The sequence below is a fragment of the Schistocerca serialis genome, chromosome 3 (assembly GCF_023864345.2).
Source record: "Schistocerca serialis cubense isolate TAMUIC-IGC-003099 chromosome 3, iqSchSeri2.2, whole genome shotgun sequence".
Taxonomy (NCBI): domain Eukaryota; kingdom Metazoa; phylum Arthropoda; class Insecta; order Orthoptera; family Acrididae; genus Schistocerca; species Schistocerca serialis.
The window spans coordinates 713,914,301-713,940,209 of record NC_064640.1 but is presented as its reverse complement, the minus strand read 5'-3'; positions in this window follow the sequence as shown (position 1 = coordinate 713,940,209).

Genomic DNA, 25,909 nt, shown 5'->3' with positions numbered 1-25,909 from the left:
CTCTGAAGGTCTCGCTGTGTGGTGGTACAAATGCAATGTGTGGTTTTCATGAGCAATAAGAAGGGTGGAAATGATGCTTATGTTGATCTTTGTTCCAATTTTCGGTACAGGTTCCGGAACTATCGGGACCGAGGTGATGCAGAACTTTTTTTATGTATATATTTTCCATTTTCAATGACGTGTTTCTCCTACGGTAGGCACCTTCAGATCTGCTTACTTTTTTATTTAGTATTTTTATTTAAATTTTTACGTTCGTTACTGTATCAGCTGAGATGACGAAATGGAAGAAATTTTATAAAAATTAATCCTTTCTTAAAAACCCTCCTATGGCTAATTAATATTTCGGTTTTTTACTTGGTTAAAAGTATAAAATTAAAAAAGTGTTATAACCGAGACCAAACAAATACCAAAGAATACGGGTTATTGAGATTTAACCAGTCTGGTTTCCCTATCCCTGCTCTCTGACCGAGAGGAAGGCTTTATCTCGCAGGCGGTACATGGGAACACGTGGAGCAGATGAACTCACGTTAGTCTACAAACTAAATCAGATAGATATTGTGACATATTTTGGACGGAACAAATGAAAAAGATTTATACTGATGAGCATAACAACTGATTTTAGTGTTTACTAATGACTAACATCAACAGACTTTAAATCTAATGTCTGCCTCAACGTTTGTGGAATTCTGTTGCGCTTCCAAAGCCATCCGAACATGTTTTAGTACTAACTCTGACTAAGCTTTCTGTTAGAATGAGGAACAGTTTTTCTACATGTGTTTATATAGTTACATGGGTCCATTTACAACTCATTTCGCCCTGCTCGTCCGTGAGATCTGTGGTCTGCGTGTAGTGGCAAACAAGTTGACGCCGTTTTCATTGACTTCCGAAAGATATTCAATACTGCTCCGAATTGACAAATTGACACATACTGAACAAAATACGAGCTACAGACAATCAGAACGTCTTTTTTACGTGATTTATGATTTTGTAGCAAAAGTCAACACGTTGGTTTTAATGGTCCAAAATTATCCTACGTATACGTAACTTCAGAAGTACTTCACAATAGTATTCTTGCGTCGCTACTGCTCGAAACATATATAAATCATATGATACATAACTTGAGAAGTTACATGGGAGTATTGTATCTAAAAACGTCGAACCTTCAGAAAACTGAAGCTAAGTGCAGGAAGATCCGCTGAGAAGCCAAGTTTTTTGAAATCAGGCAATTATCCTCTGCATAAATAAATCGAGTATACTGCGCATAAACAGTCGGAAAGACTAATTTCAGTCCGGTTCTGTTGCTGACGGGAAACTACCATTGGGAAACCAAACAGAGGTATCTAAAGTGGTATGACGTCCTAGTTGTAGGAAGCAGTATATACAGGGTGTCCCATTTATTTTGAACATCCTAAATAACTGTTTGTACAGATGCAAATTTCAAAATATTTCAAGGAAATGTTCTTTAGCTGTCAGGCGGACATCAATCAGCATGATTTCCTTCGTTGTAGCTTTGTTTTTTTTGAAAAGATATGAACAGTGTCATGACTTTTTTAAATGGCACCCTGTATTTTCTATTCGGTAATTCATTTCCACTCCAAAAGACCTTTTGAAAAATGTATCACAGTGTACCATTTACTGAAACACAACGTTACTCATTACATAACACAACACTGACTCTGAGCCCAGGGTCACAAACCCATCAACTTCCTGGAGTTGTCAGAAAACAAATGAAAACTAAGTAAAAACATAACACAAAATTAACTTTAACTCTCCTGCACCATTCCCCAGGAGTAGAACATTCAAAGGTGCTCAAAGTGGTGACCATGGACACCGATACGCTGGTGCACTCGTTGAATGAAATAATTATTTACTGCTTCCAGTGTTGCCTGCTGAAGAGAATTACAAGCAAGCACGATACGTTCCTGCATGTCCTCTGGAGTTGTTGGAATATCGCGATAGACAACGTCTTTAATGCATCCCCAAAGAAAAATTTCCAGAGTGTTTAAATCAGGAGTCCTAGCAGGCCAAGTAACTGTTCCTCCTCGACCAATCCATGTGGCAGGATACCTCCAGCTCAGAACACAATGTGCACACAAGGCATTATGTGCTCGACACCCATCTTGTTGATACCACATAAGCATTCTGGTTCTTAGCGGCACTTCCTCCAGAGGAGGCGGAAGAATTCGTCTGAGGCTGTTGGCATACGCTGTGCCGTTTAGACTGCAATTGATGAAATAGGGCCAATAATTTTAGTACCAAGCATCCCACACCAGATGTTATCTCTCCATTGATGCTGATGTTCCACCTGTCTAAGCCATCGTGGATTGTCGCAACACCAATAATGCATGTTCCTTGTGTTTAGCCGCGTGGGGTAGCTGTGCAGTCTTGTCCTACATGAGCGACAGAAGCGAGCGACAGCGAGCGACTTCTGTATACGTGACACTGCAGCGACAAGCAGCAGCATCGGGCGAAAAGCTTGGGTGTCCTGCGTGCGAGCGACCATGTCGCACTACAAGATGGCTGCTTAGAGCCAATCAGCTGTTTCTATAAAACGGCGTTCCCAACCTGTAGAATACTGTAGTTGGAGAGTAATGCTACAGAATTAGCTACAGAATAAAGCGAAAACGAATGCTGTGCATGAAATTTGCAAAGGGAGGAATCTCCATGGAGACTTTCATAAATACCATCAACTATGAAGATCACCAGACAAATTCTTCGAATACACGTGAATGAGCAGAGGAGCATTAGACTATCTCATCTATAAATTAAATACGAATGTGTTGTTTTTTTTACATGATCAAGAACTTTTAACAGCCAATAAATGCGGAGGAATGACTACTACATGACTAACTACACTAAATACAAACATAAGTGCACAGATTCGTCTTGAATACGAAATGTAATTGTGGTGTTAGGGTAGCGTATGCAGTGGGTGACTATGTCATAGGTAAAGGTCCTGGGTTCGATTCCAGGCGCCGGCCGAAGTGGCCGTGCGGTTAAAGGCGCTGCAGTCTGGAACCGCAAGACCGCTACGGTCGCAGGTTCGAATCCTGCCTCGGGCATGGCTGTTTGTGATGTCCTTAGGTTTGTTAGGTTTAACTAGTTCTAAGTTCTAGGGGACTAATGACCTCAGCAGTTGAGTCCCATAGTGCTCAGAGCCATTTGAACCATTTTTTGATTCCAGGCTGGTTTTAAATTTTTACAGAGTCAGTTACAACTATGTAGACTAAGTTTTATGTATACTGTTTAAACTGCATCGCTAAGCATATTTTTAAGGTCTTGTCAAAGACCTTGATATTCACACCTATCCCAGTATATCACACACATTTAATTCCTAATAAATTAAAATGAACCATGAAATTTTACTGTATTTGATGTTGCAAACGTAATTCATCAGCAGTCAATGTTAAGGCCAAGGGTTTCAATTACTCTAAACAGTCTGTAAAAGTAAAGCTTACAAAATTTTTGAAAAGAAAGTCAAACGTTTTCTGTAATGATTTTTCTAAAAGTATCAAATAAAAATTATTAGGGAAACGTTTGGTGCACCTCATTTTCTGTTCATGATTTCAAGCATCATTCAAAGGCACGTAGAACGTTTCCCTGATCTAATTATTTCCTATAGACAAATCATGTCATAAAATATTTGACTCATTTCTTTCATTTTTTAATATCAAGATTTATTCAGAAAGTGTGATCTTACTGACTCCTCATTTTCGTTCCTAACGTATTTGATTCGAAGGAAGCCTTTTTGATATTTAAATACCACGCCAATGTATCTTTTTATGTGCAAAATAGCTAGCTCTTGAACAGAGGAAATTTTTGACACTTCATTTAAAGCAGGTTTTCGTGAAAAATTTCAAATCTTCCTCAGTTTATTGATTAAGTTTCCGTTAATTACCCTGATTACTTTCAAACAGTTAAACATCTTCATGCAAAACTAGATCTCATTCTGGTCACTTTGATACCCGTTTACCTGTTTCTCTCCCTTTGTGTGGCTATAAAAATATATTTGAAGTTATAGGGAGTCTTGTTTGCACTCTGCTCACGCGTTTACAAAAACGTATCGAGTGCTAATCATATGATAAAATAGTTCTTTCTGTGTGCTGTCAATTCGAAAATTCGTCACTTCGATATCCTGAACCTTTTATGAGATACGACGACTTTTACGACCACTTGATTCCCGAAGCGCAGGAAAGGTTCGGACGCGCCGCGAGCGACCCGTCCGCGGATATAACCACCAATATCTCAAGAATGAAAAGAGATATCATCCCAGTATCAACTTTAAATACAATTTAGATACATTGGTAACATTTCATACGCAATTACGTATGGCATTAAATGAACTATACGGAAGGTCTGCACAATGTGATTTTACCTCTGCAAATTCTTAAATACACTCCTGGAAATGGAAAAAAGAACACATTGACACCGGTGTGTCAGACCCACCATACTTGCTCCGGACACTGCGAGAGGGCTGTACAAGCAATGATCACACGCACGGCACAGCGGACACACCAGGAACCGCGGTGTTGGCCGTCGAATGGCGCTAGCTGCGCAGCATTTGTGCACCGCCGCCGTCAGTGTCAGCCAGTTTGCCGTGGCATACGGAGCTCCATCGCAGTCTTTAACACTGGTAGCATGCCGCGACAGCGTGGACGTGAACCGTATGTGCAGTTGACGGACTTTGAGCGAGGGCGTATAGTGGGCATGCGGGAGGCCGGGTGGACGTACCACCGAATTGCTCAACACGTGGGGCGTGAGGTCTCCACAGTACATCGATGTTGTCGCCAGTGGTCGGCGGAAGGTGCACGTGCCCGTCGACCTGGGACCGGACCGCAGCGACGCACGGGTGCACGCCAAGACCGTAGGAGCCTACGCAGTGCCGTAGGGGACCGCACCGCCACTTTCCAGCAAATTAGGGACACTGTTGCTCCCGGGGTATCGGCGAGGACCATTCGCAACCGTCTCCATGAAGCTGGGCTACGGTCCCGCACACCGTTAGGCCGTCTTCCGCTCACGCCCCAACATCGTGCAGCCCGCCTCCAGTGGTGTCGCGACAGGCATGAATGGAGGGACGAATGGAGACGTGTCGTCTTCAGCGATGAGAGTCGCTTCTGCCTTGGTGCCAATGATGGTCGTATGCGTGTTTGGCGCCGTGCAGGTGAGCGCCACAATCAGGACTGCATACGACCGAGGCACACAGGGCCAACACCCGGCATCATGGTGTGGGGAGCGATCTCCTACACTGGCCGTACACCACTGGTGATCGTCGAGGGGACACTGAATAGTGCACGGTACATCCAAACCGTCATCGAACCCATCGTTCTACCATTCCTAGACCGGCAAGGGAACTTGCTGTTCCAACAGGACAATGCACGTCCGCATGTATCCCGTGCCACCCAACGTGCTCTAGAAGGTGTAAGTCAACTACCCTGGCCAGCAAGATCTCCGGATCTGTCCCCCATTGAGCATGTTTGGGACTGGATGAAGCGTCGTCTCACGCGGTCTGCACGTCCAGCACGAACGCTGGTCCAGCTGAGGCGCCAGGTGGAAATGGCATGGCAAGCCGTTTCACAGGACTACATCCAGCATCTCTACGATCGTCTCCATGGGAGAATAGCAGCCTGCATTGCTGCGAAAGGTGGATATACACTGTACTAGTGCCGACATTGTGCATGCTCTGTTGCCTGTGTCTATGTGCCTGTGGTTCTGTCAGTGTGATCATGTGATGTATCTGACCCCAGGAATGTGTCAATAAAGTTTCCCCTTCCTGGAACAATGAATTCACGGTGTTCTTATTTCAATTTCCAGGAGTGTATTTCGTGCAGCCATGTCCTCAATTTCGTGCAGCACAGTAACTATGACGAATAAAGAAAATAAATTCAGACCTTTATCGTTTAAAGATATCAAGCTATAGGTTGCGGAAGAATCAAATTTTTTCACGGAATAGTGTTCTTAAAATCGGATGTTTAGTAATTCATAGCTGGCGTTGCGTCCGCTCTACTGCTTTGACGAGAATACACAGGCTGTCGCTATCTGTCGCGTGTGCTGCAGCGACAGGATGCAAACACGTTTGATTTCAAACGTTGCCAGTTGCAGCGGGAGACAGGCAGCGACACAGACGTCACTTACATACGACACTTCCGTAACTACACCTGCGGTTGTGTTTTGTCGCGTGACGCTGTAGCTCGCTTCTGTCGCTCACACAGGACGCGGCCTATATTCATCGGTAAATAGAACATTGGAGAAGAAGTTGGCGAGGATTTGCTGCTGTGCCCACTGACAGAACTGTACACGATTCTGGAAATCATTCCCATGCAATTCTTGATGAAGTGTACATGGTAAGGATGGAACCGCTGACGTGTAAGAATACGAAGTACACTGGTATTAGGAATGCCAATCTCGTATTCAAGCTGTCGTGTGCTCACACGTGGATTCATAGCAACGGGAGCGAGAACAGTAACTTTGGCACCTTCGTCTGTGCGAGTGCTACCACGATTGCGTCGTCGTGGGTTGAAATTTCCCGTTTCCTGAAGCGTCGCAACAAGACGAGAAAGCATCCGTCAGGAAGGTGGGTTCTTGACAGGATATCGCTCTTTCTACAGTTCCACTGCCTGCGTAGCATTTCACCTACCTTCCACCACAATAAAAGAAACGTTATGTCGCTGCAGTTTTGAGGAAGGACAGCCTTTACTGTATGCCTACTCTACACAACAGTATTTAAAAGGACTAAACTACTTTACTAAATGTACTCGTACATAAGAAAACAATATTGCTATTACTGTTCAGCTAACTTACATTCCCCATAGATGAGTAGCATTTCTACCTTCTCTTCGTTGGTGTACATTCTACTCACACAACTCTTCAACTGACGATAGCTGCCGAAATGACGGGTGTGTATTCTACTTATAATGTCAGCACTTGGAGGTGTGCCCTTACCCCGAGTATCTGCACTAAGCCCCGGGAGCGTCAACGTCAATATTGTGTCATGTAATTAATGACGTTGTGTTTCAGTGAATGATACACTGTGATACATTTTTGAATGGGTCTTTAGGAGAGGAAATGAATTACCGAATAAAAAATACAGGGTGCTATTTAAAAAAGTCATACCGCTGTTCATATCTTTGTAAAAAACAAAGCTACAACGAAGGCAATCATGCTGACTGATGTCCCCCTGATGGCTATAGAACATTTTCTTGAAACATGTTGTAATTTGCATCTGGACAAACAGTTTTTAGTGTGGTCAAGACAAATGGGACACCCCATATACAAACTAGCCAGCGCAATTTGCACATAATGTGATACTGAAGTAAGTGATACCACCGACATCATAATCCAATAGGCAGCCGCTTGTTAGTGCAGGTTGCCTAGATGCAGGGGCAGTCTTATCAGTTACGTCATCATCCTCCTCAATGTTATCCTCAGGCCACAACTCCTTCTCTCTCTCTCCCACCCGTCCCCCTCCTCTCCAACGAATCACAGTATAGTATTAAAATGAGACAATTAATTTAGTTTCAATAAATAAATAAGATACATTTAAGTCTAAGATTCCTGAACTTCCATTCCCTCACCAACCAATCATAGCACAGTATTAAAATGAAGCAGTCAGACACATTGCATTTGGAAAGATTCTATTGAATTGCATAAAAATGGTGTCATGTTCAGAGATATTTGTCAGTACGACACTGTTTTTAAGGATTTAGACACAAAGTTTGTGTGTAAATTACGAAAATTAATAATTTAATAATACTAACAAGAACATTTAAACTATGAAATGAGTACTGTCAGTTAATACACTTAATCAGAGTTCAGCATTACTCTAGTGAATTAAGCCAATTGATAGCAGAGGGAGCAGCATTAATAATATCACTGAATGGTCCTCGACACTTTCTCAGAGGGCCGTCTCTGACAAAGTACTGAACGGTTTGTTGTGGGGCCCTACAATCGCAGGCCGTAAAGTTTCAGAGTCCACACTTCTGTATCATAGCATTGTATTTGGCGTGGCTAGTTGTTATCCTGTTCAGTTTTGTCTACTAAATTCAGTTGACACCAAATCCCGGTAGGCTTGAAGATGAATCTTGAACATCCTGACGTTTTATTGTTGCAGCATTCCGTTTCTTGCACCACTCTTGTTTAGTGTCATCTTTATTGTTGTTTCTTATATTAAGTCACAATGGACTGCGCGATACCAAACAGCATGGAGGAGGGTCATTTAAGACTCTGTGAATTGCAAGGTTACCGAGATGATGCAGCTTCCTCCATTCTCGATTGGTTTCTTCTTGACGTCACAATTCTGATGGTGGAATGTCACTAATGGTGTGCAACCAAGGGATCGGTGTGGATTAGAGTTCACCCATAATAATCCTCACTGATTCATTCAAAACTCTGTGTTGCCATACTGTGGCACAGACCGGTCCAGTGTAGCACCAAGGCATTTAGGCTGGAAGTTGTGTCTAATCCTCTGTTGACAGAGGTTCATATTGAGCTGTGGGTTTGCAACTCTGTTGTTTATGTGGAATGCGCAACTTCTCTCTTTGTTGCTTTTGATTCAAGTCTCCATACTTTGTCATACGTTTTGAGAATTTCTCAGTCTCTAGACAATATATTTCCTTCTTCCCCTAGGGTGCTGGTGTGTATGGTTATGACGAGGTCATCGGCATAACAAAACATTTTGGTCGCAGTGTTCAGCATGTGACTCGTGTACAGATTGAAGAGTGACGATGCTAGGAATGACCCTTGAGGAAGACCATTTTTTACGGTAAATGTCAATCTGATTTTGTCCAACGCTAACTTTGAAGTAACAGTTGGTTAACACACTTCCCAAAAGTGACGCCGATTTCTTTCTTGGGACATGCTTTTTTGCTTCAGCAGCAGTCCATGTAGCCACACAGTATCATACGCTGCTGACAGATGAACGAAGGCCTTCTATGTCTTTAGATTCTTCTGGGATCCAGCCTCAGTGTAGGATGTCACAAATAGAAGCTGTTCACAACAGCTCCGCTGCCTTCAGAGCCCAGCCTGGTAAGTTGGAGTTACGTTATTTATTATTCCTTTAATTTTGTTAAGGATGTTTCGTTCTAGTACTTTGATCCTCGGACTGAGCACTGCAACTGGTCGGTATCTTGAGGGATCGTCTGTGGGCTTTATAAAAGTGAGGATTTCTAGTGTACGAGGGGCGTTTGAAAAGTCCGTGCAAAATAAAATCTACTTACATGTTTGGTGTAAACCTGTTTTATTTTTCGACCTAGTCTCCTTTTAGACTTATACACTTCGTCCAATGCTGTTCTAATTTTTTAATCCCTTCCCAATAATAGGAATTGTCCAAGTCTGCAAAACAGCTATTAGTTGCTGCAATCACCTCCTCATCTGAATAAAATATTTGTCCCGCCACCCTTTTCTTCAAATTGGGGAACAAATGTCCAAGGGACCCAAGTCTGGAGAATAGGAAAGATGTGAAACGAGTTGGAATCCTGTTTCCATTCATTTTGCGACCACGACTGCGGAGGTGTGTGAGGGTGCATTGTCGTGATGGAAACGGACATTTTTGCGGTCCAATCGCCGGCGTTTTTCTTGCAGATCGGTTTTCAAACGGTCCAATAACAATGAATAATATGCACCTGTAATAGTTTTACCCTCTTCCAGATAGTCGACGAGGATTATCCCTTGCGAATCCCAAAAGACAGTCGCCTTAACCTTTCCAGCCGAAGGACTGGTCATTCGCCTTTTTTCGTGCAGATTCTCCCTTGCTAACCCACTGTTTAGATTGTTGTTTGGTCTGAGGTGTATGTTTCATCCACAGTGGCGAAACGACACTTAAAGTCCTGCGGATTCTTCCTAAACAGCTGCAAACCATCCTTGCAACACTTCACACGATTCCGTTTCTGGTCAAGCGTGAGCAACCGCGGAACCCATCTTGCGGATAGCTTTCTCATGTCCAAATCCTCATACAAAATATTATGTACCGGTTCATTCGAGATGCCCACAGCACTAGCAATCTCACGCACCTCAACTCTTCTGTCATTCATCACCATAACATGGATTTTATCAATGATTTCTGGAGTCGCAACCTCCACAGGGCGTCCAGAACGTTCAGCATCATTTGTGCCAGACCGAAAATTTTGAAACCACTTATAAACTGTTCTAATCGAAACTGCAGAGTCACCATAATGTTTATCAAGCTTCTCTTTAGTCTCCTGAGGTGTTTTGCCTTTCATAAGGTAATGTTTAATCACTACACGAAATTCTTCTCCGTCCATTTTTTGACAATCACTCGGCTTCCTTGATGCACACGAATGCCAAACACAAAGATATAGATCAATATTGCTGAAACTTTGTGTGCGTTCTTTCCAAAGATGCTAATAACTAAACATGACCTCGATACGCGCCGGTAGTTCCATCTCTCGGACTTTGCACGGACTTTACTCGGACTTTTCAAACGCCACGCGTATGTTCAGTTTTTAACTGTTGAGATACCTTTCCCTTTTAGTGTATACTACTGTATAACTTCTTCACCCGCATTCGTCCATGTTCCCCAATATGTTTCGTAAATGCACGGAATATATCATCCAGTGCTGCTGCTTTCCATCTTTTCAATGTTTTGATAGCCTCATTTATATCTGTTTCGTTAAATAGATCTGACAAGGTGGTGTTATCATGAAGGTAGCCATTTATTTCCCTTAGTTGGCCCTTTACTCTGTCTTTGGTGGTTGAATCTACAGGGACCTTCTCAGCTTTTGATTCTGTATGTAATGCCAGTTCCGATGGCATTATCTTCGGTTTCTGATTCTGGACATTGGTCGCAGTGCCAAGCGTTCGTAACAATGTCCATGCCTTTCTGCTTGAATGTGCGAAATTTAAACTAGAAGTCAAGTTCACGCATTTCTGCCTTCTCGTTTCTTTAAACTATTCTAGTATTCTTTTACCAGTATCAGAGTTTTCAGTTAGTTGTTATTCTGCATACATATTTTCTGATGTGTCGTTCCAGCACGTGATGTAACGTTTCTTGAGGTTTCGTGGTGTATTACGTTTCGGTGCCCAGTAGTGACTACAAAACGTCTTGCAGTTTTCTGCTTTTGAGGGTATCCAAGGTAGGTTGCTCTTAGCATCCTGAGTATATTCATCCCTTTTCTGAAATTGCATCTTGGCTTGTTAGTGGAATTTATGATAGGTATCTCAAACTCTGTTTGCTTAGTTCTTGGTAAGCTTTTTAGGACTTTTCTTGAACGACACAAAGGAATTGTGTTTTTCTTAGTGGAAAGAGAACACAGGTCAGGATTGGTCTCAGTGGGCCATCCAGCAGCCTGAAAGGTTTTGATTCCTTTGGCGTCGTGGGAAGACAGAGTTTGTCTCCTTCTCTCATTGTACTAGTTTCTCTCCATTTTCATCACTGTTTGTATAGCCCCAGCTTGTGTGATGGCTGTTCAAATCACCTAAGGACATACACAGCTGAGGTACAAATGGTATGACTGGAATGGGTCACTGGACTTTCGGTGGCTTGTAGAGTGAAACAAATGTTAAGCCACTCAGCTCCAGAGTGATCAATTCTGTGCCACTGATATCTTCGCAATACACTCCCAATATAAGGGAGGCTATTTCTTACATATATGATACAGCCGTGTAGAGATTATTAGAGGTATCCTATAATTCTGTATCCTGCAAACTTATCCTTTTGTATTTTATCTTCATTCAGACTGGATTCTTGGAGAACTATGGTGTCGGTGTTACGATCAATGGCCAGTTTATTCATGCACTGAAATTTGTCTTTTGATAGTCGTTCTACATTTATTTGTAAAACATGGATACTTGGTCCAAAATTCTTCGTCATCTCTGTTTGGTTCTGAGAAGAACTTACATCGCAGTTTGTTTCTCGTAATTTTCCCTCGAATCGCAATGAGAAGTCTTTGATCTAGTATGACTGTCGGTGGTGTCGACTTCTCGCAGTCCTGTCTCGGCAGTCCGTTGCTGGAGTACATCATCCTGAAGGGTGGCTACACATCACAAATTTTCACATACACACTAAAATCACAGTTAGCGTGTCTCCACACATTTTAAACCGGATTGCAGAAAGTGAGGAGTTACTATTGTCCTCCTTACTGCGTGTGTTGTATTCTGGCAACAAGTCATTAATCCAGTTCATTTTCTCGAAACCCATCACGAAGACACCCGACCCAGTTGGGATAACTGAGCGTATACGTGATGTCTTTAATGACACACCAATTGAACCCATGCTGTGATGGTGGTGATTTTAAATGACCCATTTTGCAGAAGTTGTATCCAACTCATAGTAGGACATTGACCACTCTAGAATGAGATCGCCAAAAGCAACTACACTATTTCAAGCACCACCCAACATCCGAAATGTAAGTTCCTTGAGAACAAATCTACTGTCTGTAATACGAAACCCTTGCAGTCAAAGTAGACGACGTACGTACTTCCGGAAAAATATAGCGGTGACCAATCTCACGCTACAGAAATGGCTGGTTTCTTGATTTGTAACAAGTAATCGATAAGCGAAACACACATTTCATTAGTAGCAGTAGTGCATATTCAAGTTACTTTTTTTTATAATCCGATGAAACATATGTAGCGAACAGCAGCAGCAGCAGCATCTCCAACGATATTCTACTTGCTAGCAGCTGTCTGGTATTTATAAATAACTTCCTGCTGAGACAGCAGTTGTTGGATGGTGCGACATGTAAAAGAGGTTGAACAGCGATTCAATACTTTTGTGATTTCCGTGCACACAACACGTCACCACCTTGACAAATATGCACGTGTGCTTTTCTCCGACAAATTGAGTCGGCGTTGTTGGTGCATAGTAACCGTGTGTGTGTGTGTGTGTGTGTGTGTGTGTGTGTGTGTGTGGTGTCGTATCAAGCCAATGTAATATGCAATGGACAAAACAACGTGACCTGCCCAGTACATTCCCAACTGGTTCATAAAGGCGTCAATCATTATTTCGTTAATCATCACTTATATAAAGAACCTACATCTATAGTTGTTCTTGTTGTGGTATTCAGTCCGAAGAATGGTTTTTTGCACCTCTCTATGCTACTCTATCCTGTCAAACTGTCGTAACCTTCATCCTTCTGAATCTGCTTTACCGTATTCGTATCTTGCTCTCCATCTACAATTTTCGCCCTCCCCCCTCCCATTTACCTGCTGTACTGAAATGGTGATCCCTTGAAGTCTCAGATTGTGTCCTATCAACCGATCCCTTCTTTCGGTCAAGTTGTGCCCCATATTTCTTGCCTCCCCAATTCTGTTCAGTTTTCGGTATTAGTTACGTGATCTATCTATATCATCTTCAGCATTCTTCTGTAGCACCATATTTCAAAACCTTCCGTTCTCTTGTCTAAGCAGTTTACCACATATGTTACACTTGCATACGTGACTACAATCCAGACAAGTAGCTCCAGAAATGACTTCGTAACTCTTAAATCTATATCCGATGTTAACAAACTTCTCTTCTTTGGACACGTTTTTCTAGTCTTTGTCTGTCTACATTTTATATCCTCTCTACTTCGGACATCATCGGTTATTTTACCGCATAAATAGCAAAACTCATCTCCTACTATGAGTGTCTCATTTTCTAATCTCATTCCCTTAGCATCACTTAAATGAATTCGACTACATTCTTTATCCTTATTTTGCTTCTTTTGATGTTTATCTTATATTCTGCTTTCAAGATACCGTCCATTCCGGTCAACTGCTCTTCCAAGTCCTTTACTGTCTCTGACAGAATTTCAGTGTCATCGGCAAACCTCAAAGTATTTATTTCTTCTTCCTGAAGTTTAATTCCTACTCCAGTTTTTTTTCTTTTGTTTCCTTCACTACTTGCTCAATGTGCAAATTGAATAACATTAGCGATAGGCTACAACCCTGTCTCGCAACCTTCTCAACCATTGCTTTCATGCCCCTCACCCCTCCCCCTATTTGTATATTAACCGTCTGGTTACTGTACAAGTTGTAAATAGCTTTTCGCTCACTGTATTTTACACCTGCTACGTTCAGCATTTGAAAGAGAGTGTTCCCGTCAACATTGTCAAAATCCTTCTCTAAGTCTACAAGTGCTATCTTCCAAGATAAGTCGTAGGGTCAGTTTTACCTCGCATATTCCTACTGTCTCCGGAATCCAAACTGATCTTCCCCGTTGTCGACTTCTACCAGCATTTTCCATTCTCCTACAATGATAACGTGGTAGTATTTTGTTACTATGACGTATAACCTGAAATTTCGGTAATATTCACACCTGTCAGCACTTCCTTTCCTTTTCATTGCAATTATTACAGTCTTCTTGAAGTCTGAGGGTATTTAGAGTGTTCAAGAATGGTTCAAATGGCTCTAAGCACTATGGGACTTAACAGCTGAGGCCATCAGTCCTCTAAACTTAGAACTACTTAAACCCAACGACATCACACACATCCATGCCCGAGGAAGGATTCGAACCTGCGACCGTAGCAACAGCGCGGTTCCGGCTATTTCGAGTGTCTCATACATCTTGCACACCAGATGGAATAGTTGTATCATGACTGACTCTCCGGAGGCTGTCAGTAGTTCTGACAGAATGTCGTCTACTCCAAGAGACTTGTTTCGACTCACACCTTTCAGTGCTCTGTCAAATTCTTCTCACAGTTTCATATCTTCCATCTCATCTTCATCTATGTCCTCTTCCATTTCTATAATATTGCCTTCAATTTCAGCTCCCTTGTTTAGTTCCTCTATATTCTCCTTCCACGTTACGCTAAGTACTGGTTTCCTGTCTGAGCTCTTGATGTTCATACAGCTGCTTCCCTTTCCTCCAAAGGCCTCTTCAGTTTTCATTTAGGCGATATCAATTGTTCGCCATGGGAAATATGCTTTTAAATCCTTATATTTGTCCTCTATCCATTCCTACTAAGCTACACTCCTGGAAATTGAAATAAGAACACCGTGAATTCATTGTCCGAGGAAGGGGAAACTTTATTGACACATTCCTGGGGTCAGATACATCACATGATCACACTGACAGAACCACAGGCACATAGACACAAACAACAGAGCATGCACAATGTCGGCACTAGTACAGTGTATATCCACCTTTCGCAGCAATGCAGGCTGCTATTCTACCATGGAGACGATCGTAGAGATGCTGGATGTAGTCCTGTGGAACGGCTTGCCATGCCATTTCCACCTGGCGCCTCAGTTGGACCAGCGTTCGTGCTGGACGTGCAGATCGCGTGAGACGACGCTTCATCCAGTCCCAAAAATGCTCAATGGGGGACAGATCCGGAGATCTTGCTGGCCAGGGTAGTTGACTTACACCTTCTAGAGCACGTTGGGTGGCACGGGATACATGCGGAAGTGCATTGTCCTGTTGGAACAGCAAGTTCCCTTGCCGGTCTAGGAATGGTAGAACGATGGGTTCGATGACGGTTTGGATGTACCGTGCACTATTCAGTGTCCCCTCGACGATCACCAGTGGTGTACGGCCAGTGTAGGAGATCGCTCCCCACACCATGATGCCGGGTGTTGGCCCTGTGTGCCTCGGTCGTATGCAGTCCTGATTGTGGCGCTCACCTGCACGGCGCCAAACACGCCTACGACCATCATTGGCACCAAGGCAGAAGCGACTCTCATCGCTGAAGACGACACGTCTCCATTCGTCCCTCCATTCACGCCTGTCGCGACACCACTGGAGGCGGGCTGCATGATGTTGGGGCGTGAGCGGAAGACGGCCTAACGGTGTGCGGGACCGTAGCCCAGCTTCATGCAGACGGTTGCGAATGGTCCTCGCCGATACCCCAGGAGCAACAGTGTCCCTAATTTGCTGGGAAGTGGCGGTGCGGTCCCCTACGGCACTGCGTAGGATCCTACGGTCTTGGCGTGCATCCGTGCGTCGCTGCGGTCCGGTCCCTGGTCGACGGGCACGTGCACCTTCCGCCGACCACTGGCGACAACATCGATGTACTGTGGAGACCTCACGCCCCATGTGTTGAGCAATTCGGCGGTACGTCCACCCGGCCTCCCGCATGCCCACTATACGCCCTCGCTCAAAGTCCGTCAACTGCACATACGGTTCACGTCCACGCTGTCGCGGCATGCTACCAGTGTTGAAGACTGCGATGGAGCTCCGTATGCCACGGCTAACTGGCTGACACTGACGGCGGCGGTGCACAAATGCTGCGCAGCTAACGCCATTCGACGGCCAACACCGCGGTTCCTAGTGTGTCCGCTGTGCCGTGCGTGTGATCATTGCTTGTACAGCCCTCTCGCAGTGTCCGGAGCAAGTATGGTGGGTCTGACACACCGGTGTCAATGTGTTCTTTTTTCCATTTCCAGGAGTGTATTTTGCACTTCCTGCCAATCTAATTTTTTAGATGTTTGTATTCTCTTTCGCCTGCTTTATCTGTGGCATATTTAAGTTTCCTCCTTTCACTAATTAAATTCAACATCTTCTGTGTTATCCAAGGATACCTATTTGATATTCTGCTGCCTTCACTATTTTATCTCTTACAGCTATCCATTCCTTTTCTACTGTATTCCTTTCCCCTGTTCTATTCAACTGTTACCTAATGAATCCTCTGAAACTGTCAACAACCCCTGGTTATTTTAACGTATCCACATACCATCTCCTTAATTTCCCCCCTTTCAATTTCTTCAGTTTTAATCTACAGTTCATAGCTAGTAAATTGTGGCCATAACCCACATCTGCCCCTCGAAGTGGCTTACAATTATAAATCTGGTTCTGAAATCCCTGTATTATCATTATATAATCAGTTTGAAACGTTTCGGTGTCTCCAGGTCTCTTGCACGTGAACAACATTTTTTCATGATTCTTAAACCATGTATTAGTGATGGTTAAGTTATACTCTGTGCAAAATTCTACCAGGCGACTTCCTCCTTCATTTCTTCCCACCAGTCGCCATACTATATTTCCTTCTCTTCCTTTTCCTATTATCGACTTCCAGTCCCTCATCTCAATTAAATTTTCGTCTCCCTTAACTATCTGAATAATTTCTTTTATGGTTAAATTACACTCTGTGTTAAATTCTACCAGGTGACTTCCTATTTCATTCCTTTCCTCCAGTCGATATACACCTTTTATTTGTCCTTTTCCTTTACCTACTATCGAACTCCAGTTCCCCAATGCAATTAAATTTCCGTCTCTCTTAACTATCTGAATAATTCCCTTTATCTCATCAAACATTTCTACAGTCCCTTCATCATCTACGGAGCTAGTCGGCTTACAAACTTTTACTGTTATAGGTGTGGGCTTCGTGGCTATCTTGCCCACGATTATGCTTTCACTCTGTTGTTTATAGTAGCTTACCCGCATTACCATTTTCTTATAATTGTTAAAACATACTCCTGCATTACCCATTTCTGACTTTGTATTTAAAACTCTGTAATTACCTGGCCAAATGTCCTATTCCTCCTGCCACCGAACTTCGCTATTTCCCACTATCCCTACCTTCAGCCTACACATTTCCCTTTTTATATTTTTTAACCTACCAGCCCGATTAAGTGATAAAACATTCCACTGTTTGATCCGTAGAACAGTTTTATTTCTCCTGGTAACAACATCCTTCTAAGTACTTCCCGTCCGGAAATCCTAACAGCGGACTATTTTACCTCCGGGATATTTTATCCTGGAGGACGCCAGTGGAGCTGCATGCCCTCGTAAAAATTACGGCCGTAGTTTCCCCTTGCTTTCAGCCGTTCGCAGTACCAGCACAGCAAGGCAGTCCATGCTTCGTGGGTGGAGGGGACACCAATAGTGTGACTGTTGATTATGATAAATAATTGAGCCTTATTACACATCCAATAAACTTTAGGACATAGCGTTAATTTACGGAAAATTCAGATCTTTTGGGTGGAGTTGAACATGACACAAAATTCAGATAATTTTCAACATAACAGGCTATGTTACTGTCTGGTACTGGCGCGGCGTGGTGCAACTGGCGTATCTAGTGTACTGGAAGCTGTATCTGTCTCTGCAGGTCTCTAGTTTCAAAGCTACCCAAGGTGTTAATTCAGCAGCGGCTCTTAACTCAGTTATCTCTCTAACAGCTTGTTTATAGACGCCATGTTCAGCAGAAACGCTTTTCGGTATTAAGCATGATGCTTGCTGCGTACGCATAAGACAAAATCACCGTATACGAACGTTGTTACCAACATACAATACTGTAGTACGCCATTTCCCGTCTCCGATTGGGATATCAAGATGGCATACCTTAGTTGAGATTGGTTAACCTTGTGATTGTGTATGCGAATCCATGTCTTAATGTTTCGAAAGGTCAGTGGATAGGTGATGGGCCTGATCCATTTTTTCAGACAATACCTTGTGCATTTGAGCCATACAATACATACAGCATTTCCTGTGAGACACACTGACTTCAGAACTTCACAACTAGTTTTCTTCCTTACCACTTACGAGAGCTACAAATGACAGCCTTAAAGACAGAATAAAGCAATGATTTCGGGAACGAAAATCGTTATAAATACTTTCAAACTACTTAATACAAAGGTTGCCGCACTTCCTGTGGAAAACTGCATATTCCGGGCGAGAATTTGTTAAATCCACAGCACTAGGCCCACAATGCATCCACCTGCAGCAGCAATAGTGAATAATCTGTTGCTAATGGTGAAAACTATTTAAGGGGCTCCGGAAAGCCCTATATTTGCAATGTTAAAATAACGCTTATAAATTACATCTTTCCTCACAAAGTATTTGAGGTAGGAAGTTGAACTTTTTACAGATTATCTATTGGAATATGGGCTACAACTTAACACAGGGATTTTACAAAATTTTAGTTCAGTTATTAAAGATGATTTTTTTTCAATTGTAATGAAAATTCACAACATTTTTTTGCAATTTTTTATTTACATATTCAAAAATATACAGTTTTTTGGAAAAAGGCTGTGTTAAATTATGCAGAAGGTACTGTGTAACATTTACTGAAAGTTTGAAACAAATATGTTTGGAAGATCCTTAGAAAACATGTAATTAGTATGAGAAAATAAAAGTTTTGGGAATCGAGCGACAAAGATTGGATTAACTTTTTAGTGTATTCCAGGTTCATAGGATGGATTACCTTCATCCTCTGCAAACTCCTCCTCCAGCTTCCTCTTGTTCCTCCTCGTGTTTACTCTTGCTTGTATTTCTAGACTCTTTACAGCCCTGTCTGCAGCCCGAAGGCGTTCCTTGTCTAAAGCAAGCATCCATCGCTCGTACCATGTTAGAACCTATCTTCATTCCCATATTTCTAAATACCTTGCACCTTACAATGTTGCCATCATTGAAAGTCGCAACAGCATCATTCACACCAAAGTGAAGTGTTTCTATTCCAACAAATACAGTCTTGGGGATTCTCGACCATATAACACTATTTACACTTTCATTGGGGTATTGAGTCTTTCCGTGAATACACTTTTTCAACAGTTCAGGTGCTGCTAAGTCTCTGAAAATAGGTTTTATCACCTCCATTATTGCATGAGGCAGACTATGCTTATGAGTGTACACTTCACCAGTTAGCAATCCTTTGTTATATCTACACCAAATGTCTTCTTCTTTGGGACACAAGCTATGTTGGGGATTTTCATCGGTTGAAGAAGTATAAAAAAAAAAAAAGAGCCCAGACAGCCTTCTTCATTTCGTCGACACTTTGTGTATTTTGCCTAATAGCCATTCCATAATAGTTCTGTATTTTGTCAATTACACTGTCAGTTAACCTTCCCTTCCCATCCAACCGCCGGCCGCGGTGGTCTAGCGGTTCTGGCGCTGCAGTCCGGACCCGCGGGACTGCTACGGTCGCAGGTTCGAATCCTGCCTCGGGCATGGGTGTGTGTGATGTCCTTAGGTTAGTTAGGTTTAAGTAGTTCTAAGTTCTAGGGGACTTATGACCTAAGATGTTGAGTCCCATAGTGCTCAGAGCCATTTGAACCATTTTTGAACCTATCCAATCCTTTACCATCACTGAGTTTTTGTTTTTTGTACGAAGCTTTCAGTCGCCGAAGTCTTGTTCCCATTCGCTTCTGTACGTGTCCAATACACTCAAATTTCTGCACTACAACATCATCACCATAGGGTTTCAGTCCTTGAACATGTTTGAAACTTTTAGAATCACCGTCAACAAGGTAATTAACGTATCGCACTTTATCACATGCCTCAGAACGCTGGAATATACTGGCAACACCAGCCACTTCCATTCCTCCACTATTGCCACTATAGTTAGCTTTGCAATTATTTTCATGTGTACCTTTATATTTTTGTGGACATCTACAATACTTTGATATTACTGCTACATCTAAAACTTTCCCTGTATACATACTGGTGGCAGATACTACACCATGAAGAGATGTGTGTCCCCGTTTATGCCAGGTACCATCGAACGCTGCAGTCAAATCTCTATTACCATTATTTTCCATTACTGCCTCTTCCACAGCGTTCTTCATAGATTCTATACAGACATCTTCTACTTTAGACCCTATTAATTTACTATAGGTCGTAAACTTGGTTGGGGGATTTGGAAGATTCATGATGCCACAGAAAATTACACCTGCAGTAGCACCCTTACCAACTGAACGCAAGGAATAATCAAATCTAATGTTGTGTTCGTAGATTTTGCTACCATTTTCTTCAGTTGCAGTTACTGCAACACTGTTCCAAAAGGTGGTCATGTATGAACACTTATCACATTTCAGTTGTATTTCACTAGCAAGTCCTACGTGCTTTATTATGGAGAGTTCCAGACCAACTTCACTACAATGAATACATCTTACACAGTTTGAAAAAATTCCTTTGAGAACCGACATATCAAATATTTCATTCACATCCGATTCGCCCATAAAACATTCATAGTTTTCACTCATTGAACCAAGCTGCTTCTGTGAAGTATTTTCTTTCCCACTTTGACTGCTATGGGCAGGTGTACTTGAGAGGTTAGGTTCACTCACTTGGTTATCGTCTTTATTGTTTACAGTAATAACACATACCTTTGGCTTTCCAACATTTCTCCTTTTCTTAAAAGCCTTCAGAGGATTTCTAATAACTTTACTTTTACTCATTATTATACTTCAACGAAACAGAGACTCAAGAAACAGAATTAATAACGAATATTTTCGAGATAACGACAGAGTAAATAAACATGAAACAATCGACAATCACACCAGCGATATATATTGATCCATCACAGGTTAGCCACAACACATACTTTATCACACATCACTAAAATGTATCTGATGAACACGGACGTTAATAACAGCACCATTTGACAGCAGTTTAACAGCGCCACAGTGGGTCACGCCCATGTAGAACACATTTCAAAAAAAATTTAAAAATAGTTGTAGTCTTCGGAATTGAATAAATTATATATCTATTAAAAGGTAGTAGTCTGCAGATTCAGAAAACGCAAAAAAGTAAAAATTGAACTTTTCATGATTTTGAGCCTTTCCGGAGCCCCTTAATCCAAATTCTGATTGTTTCGGTAATTTAATCGCATATTCTCTATGTTTTCATTAGTCCAACACCTTTAAATGATCGAATATTGTGATATGATATGACGTATTAATAATTTTCACCTTCGCTTTGTAAATGACGTATTAGAAAATAGAAAGGCATTATCTTTCACAACCATTGTTCTTAGAGATCAGACAACAGCTGTTACTCAGTAAGTAAGTGAATTATGCAAGCACTGCAAAAACCAACTATTCTTATATAAATTTTCTGTATTGCAAATACAACTGCTGTGAAATTCGCTCATCGAGTGAACGCGGAATAATTTTCATTAGAGTGTCGCGGAATATTAGAATCTGTAAGAGAGAGAGAGAGAGAGAGAGAGAGAGAGAGAGAGAGAGAGAGAGAATCGCTGTCTGTGGGTTGTTGAGCTTCAGGTCAGACCTAATAATTTTGAAGTAAGATTTTTCTACCCTCATGTGATATTAAACTGTAGACAACAAATTTTATTTATAGCATATGTGGATAAATATCAGTCCGTATCTACAGCGCTATCAAATTTTTAAAATTTTCGCTGCTTAATCAAGTACCATATACTAATTTCAACTAACACAACTCTCTTACGGACAACAGAAAGCTATTGTGTAAGCAAACCTATATTTTAAATTTTGCAGTAGATACTGATTATCAGTCACATAGAACATCCGAGATTTTAGCATAGACTGAATGTATTTCATTAGAGAAACTTTAACTCCCATGTATGAATGTTCAGTTATTCGTAAGATATTTCTCGACCCATCTACTTGGAGTTTTAAACATGGCTGCGTTGTCAGCGATCGTTACAGAGTAACATTAAAGCAATAATAGCCCTCGGTCGCAAAATGTTTTTGGCCCAGGTTTCGGCCACTACCAAGAGTGCCATTATCAGAAATAAAACATTTAAACTGACCTATAACATAAGTAAAAAGCTTTAGGAAAAAATTTTTAAGTGTAAGTACTCACTAGCAGTATAAAAAGAAAATGCATAGTACTTACATGCACGTATAAAATAAATATCAAGCGCTAAAGCTTAGTCACAAAATTTTAAAATAGGAAACATAGAAGGCAAGCCACTATGGGCTGCTCACGTATGTCGAGCTGCGGTAGCATCAGACTGAGGCGCCCGCGTAAGCAACTGCGGGCAGGTGAACATTATACCAAAGGTGCGTTATAGTAGCCGCCAACACAAACCGGCTACTTAACATTCAAAATATAAACATACGAATATTGTGATGAACATTATTTAATATATGAAATAAGAGGCTATATTTTATCTGAGATCAGCAGACATGGTAACAATTTGTGTATATAAATGCTCGGAAGTACAGTTTAAAGGCTGATCACACCATTACAGAAATACAACGGGAGCTGAATAACTCAGTGAGTAGAAAAATAGTATAACATGATATGTAGTTAATATAAACCATTAATGAACAAAACAATTTTGAATCGACTTAGACAAAATATTTCGGTAATTGCACGAGGGAATCCGAAATCAAATATCAAGTAACAGATTTATACCGTTGAAGCTTTTACTACGTAATTGCTGTTGTTCATTAAGAATGTGGCCATCATTTCGAGAAAGATCTTTAAAAAATTTCTAATTCTTCGAGAACATCTAATCTACGCCCTGTATTCGCAGTGTGCAAAATGTTGATACCGTGAACAGCTTTAGGAGCGTGACCTGTAATGAGAAGGTGGTCAGCAAAAGACGAATTTAGGGTGCTAATTCCATTTTTTCTTAAAAGATGTTCTCTGTATCTGGCTGTAAAGGTACTTCGTATGTGTCATATGTAGTAAGAAGACCTGGTGTCACAAAGAGTCTTGTAGACACCAGAGTAGTGGGCGAAACCTAGGTCAAAAGTCTTCATTCTGCGACCGAGGGCTGTTATTGCTTTAATTTCCATTTGCTTGGTATTTATCATTGTATGACTGAAATTACGTGACTGACAGTAGTCTGAAACACAACTGTTCGAATGGTAATGGCATGCGAACTTTTATCTCGTCGCTCATGCGCATTACCCCGTGCTGAACTTTTATGATTGCGAGAATGAATATTTAATTTAGTTGTGAGAATGTAAACTGTGAATAACTTTAAACCAAACCAAAACCGCATTAATTTACGTAACACAAAAACTGAATCTGATGCAACACTTGATTTGAAATTGGCCCTGGTAATAAAACAAAACTTGATCAATTTTAAAATAATGGTCCCTGTACTTAATGAATGCTATCCATGAAATAATATTTCTTACCTTTATCTGCATAATGGTAACGCTCTTCACACTGCTCTCTGTCAGTACTTTAAATCGTGTATCAGCCGGCCGGAGTGGCCGAGCGGTTCTAGGCGCTACAGTCTGGAACCGCGCGACCGCTACGGTCGCAGGTTCGAATACTGCTTCAGGCATGGATGTGTGTGATGTCCTTAGGTTAGTTAGGTTTTAGTTGTTCTAAGTCTAGGGGACTGATGACCTCAGATGTTAAGTCCCATAGTGCTTAGAGCCAATTGAACCAAATTAAATCGTATAATTAGCAAACAGCTATTGTGCAAGACTGTTGCTTAGCAAACATTTTAAATTAAATCGAATATGGCCGAGACAGTAATTTCTTGAGAAAAATAGTTAATAGTCCAGAATGGCATGGATATGGGAAAATGTATTGACTTTGGATAAGTACCAATATGGCACTGACTTTAAAACTTGGATTTTGACTCTTTGAATATTAAAAATTCTCTCAATTAACACATTCAATAAACTGATTGTACATTAACAATTAGCTTTACAAAATCATTAGATGTGAGTGATATACGTTGTCTTAATCATTACTTGTGAATACGCGCATTGCGTTGGTAACAAAACGACTTTCTTTACCTTAATTATTTCCAACTTCTTTTGAGACTCCTTTTTCAGTTAGCAAACATCATAGTATCTTGCAAATAAAAAAAACTCGTTACTGCCCCTAGCGAATGAGTATATATCCAGAACACATCAGCAGTCCAGGCAAATTAGGAAAAATGGAGGAAAAATTTATGAAGTTTAAAAACTTTCGTAAATGATTCTTAGGGGATGAAGAAGTAAAAAACAGGAAAGTTCCCTCCACTATCTGCGGAGCTTCCCCATCCCCCCTACCCCTTAACGTAATTTATTTTCCTTTTTCCAAACTTTACGAAAAACGGTTCATGTAACTAAGTTATCTCTATGACAGAAAATATTTCTGGTGAAATTCTACTCAGAGAAGATCAAATACATGTTTATGCAAGGTAATTAGTTTATGAGTGCTAAAATTTATTTTTTATTTATGCAACTTAAATTATTCAAATGAAAACTATTTTTCATGGAAATTAAGAATCACTCTAAAACTAATCAACAATTACTTTTGTTGTAATGTAGTTACAGTAATATGTGTAGCATGTAGACAATAAAAATACCACAACATCTCTCAAACAAATAAATTCCTGCAAATACTTTTTTTTTACATAAAACCATCATCCAAATCTTTTCTCAAATCACGTTGAGGCACATTAGTGCAGCTTTGTCCCCGACAGATCTTGCATATTGTTGTGCAATGTAGGTCAGGCTTTACACATCCGCACTTTCTTCCGCAGCCTTTCATGCAGCCGCATGAGATCAGCAGCAGTATTTTCTCTGGAGCAGGTGGTCGTTTCATGTGAATCGAGGAGAGGGATTCAAGTTGTTCTCCAGCTATAGCTGGACTTATGGGTAAACTCGGTAAGAGTGGAGAGGTCCTGCACCAGTAGTGGTTGGCAAATGAGGGAGTATGACAGCATTGTTTGCCCGACCCACAAATAGATTAAACCATTTAAATCGAATGGTATTTTAGTTATCATCAGGACTCTCTACTGTTTTTGTGTAGAGACAGAGTATAAATATATCTCATACTTTTGCAATGGTATCAGGAGAGGAAGGTTGGATCGTTGAATATGTGTGGAGTATTATGAAGTTGGGGATACCTGTTGAATAGTTTAAAGCTTGCAGCTTTCCTTTCCCAAACAAGACTGAAGTGCTGTCACAACCACTTGCTGCTTGAAGAAACAGTATTGAACTATTGCATTCATGAATGAGCGAAGAGTTAGGTTTATCTTTAGAACTGTAACACCGTGTTCTGATGCTACCTTTACCTTCCTTAATAAGGATTATGTCTGTGTCGTCTGGAGCAAGAGTGATAAGTACCACAAGAAGTGCTTGACCACTATAATAACTTGCTGGCAAAAGTTTGAGGGATTTATTGATTTTGCAAGAATTCCAACATCTGCATCACCCGCCATCTTTGTTTCAATACAAAAAATGTCTAGTTTTTGCACAAGCTGTGTAATAAACATTTCCTTATTGCTGAGGTTACTTAGGAAGGCAAACTGTGATTCAACGCATAACGTCTCATCATTAAAGGAAATTTCTCGTGAGGTCCGCTTCATCG